Source organism: Myotis yumanensis, unplaced genomic scaffold (assembly GCF_028538775.1).
Source record: "Myotis yumanensis isolate MYYU_CA2020_CCGP unplaced genomic scaffold, mMyoYum1.0.hap1 SCAF_1, whole genome shotgun sequence".
In the NCBI taxonomy this organism is placed as follows: Eukaryota; Metazoa; Chordata; class Mammalia; order Chiroptera; family Vespertilionidae; genus Myotis; species Myotis yumanensis.
In genome coordinates, this window is record NW_027223752.1 from 39,473,522 (window position 1) to 39,475,012 (window position 1,491).

Below are 1,491 nucleotides of genomic sequence, written 5' to 3' on the forward strand. Positions count from 1 at the left end.
CCACCAGGATCAAACCCGCAACCTTTCAGTGTATGGGACAACACTCCAACCTGAGCCACACCTGCCAGCCATGTCCTCTACATTCTTAAAAGCCTCCAGCATTTTAGGTAACATGCCTTTGTTCCTTGCAACCTCAAGGAGCCTGTCCAAATTTATCTAAAAAAAAATTTTAAAAAAGCCAGACCTGCAATATACAGCACATTAAACCAAATGATTCAGGAATAAAAAACATGTAAAAAGGGGTTATATAGCCTGAGGCACTGGCATTTACTTCAATACCGGGAATTTTAAAATGTGTTATGAAAATTACTACATAGTAGTTCAAAGATAAATGAAAATGTGAATAGTTAAGCACCCACAGAGTCCTCTCAATGCCATTTAAAAAACAAGCATTCTTCAAACTGTAATTGAATTCAAGAATCAAGGGCAAATTTGGGAAGGCATTGATATCTCTGCATATTTTCCTACGCTTTTTATGTCAAAGCTAAAGTTATAAAGATCATTTTCAGCTCATAAAGATCCCTTTTAAAGATACCTCAGTTAAAGACATTTTCCCTTTATATATCTGTGAATCTTTTTGTCATAACCAAAATCAGCTATTAGGAAGAGGATATATATCGTATCTAATTCAACTTGGAAAAAGAAAACCAGGTGCTCCTTAAATTGTCAACTGAGCCATAAAGGTTTGTCTCACATCAATCTGAGGATCTTGGTAAACACATAAGCTTTCAATTATTCTGACTTAAGAAAATCGCATGAAACACTAATAACCACTCTGGTTTCCTTAGCATCCCAGTACATTTAAAAAGCTTACACTTTCCAGTGGTAATTATTTTGAAGTTTAGCATTCATAGCGTTTTCAAAGCAGTACCCAGTTCTTAATATTTTTGACAAGTCAGTAATACAGCTCTGAATTTACAGCTGAGAAAAGGATTTAAACAAAATGAAATTAATGTTTTAAGGTTACACAATGAATCAGTGGCAGAAGTAGGATACAAATTTTTGACTTTCATTTATAGTTTCCAGATGAGAAAAATACAAGTATTCAAACCATTTTAGATAAATGAATTTTCAATGCATTTTTCCTATGATATCACTGTCCTAGGAATCACTGTAGAAGACAAAGTCTTTGCCTAAATGTTGGCTCATTATCCCTCCTTTGGCAGTAGACAATATCTTGCAGGTGGTACAACTGTGTTTGTTTCAGGGAAGAAGCACTTTAATTGGGTGTTAAAGAGATTGGGAGTGTTTGCCACACTGAATGCACCCACTCAGTTAGGAAACCTCTGAAGCATTAAGAGAAAGAGGTTAGAAACCCAGATGGGAGCTTAGGTGTGCATACAACATAAGCCCATAACAGTACCAGAAAGGAAACAAAGACAACACACAAGGATTGCTCATACAGAACTGCATACTTCCGAAGAAATAAATTACAATACTTTATTTTCAACGTGAAAAGCATTCCCCCAATAAGCATCCATACAAGCTCCA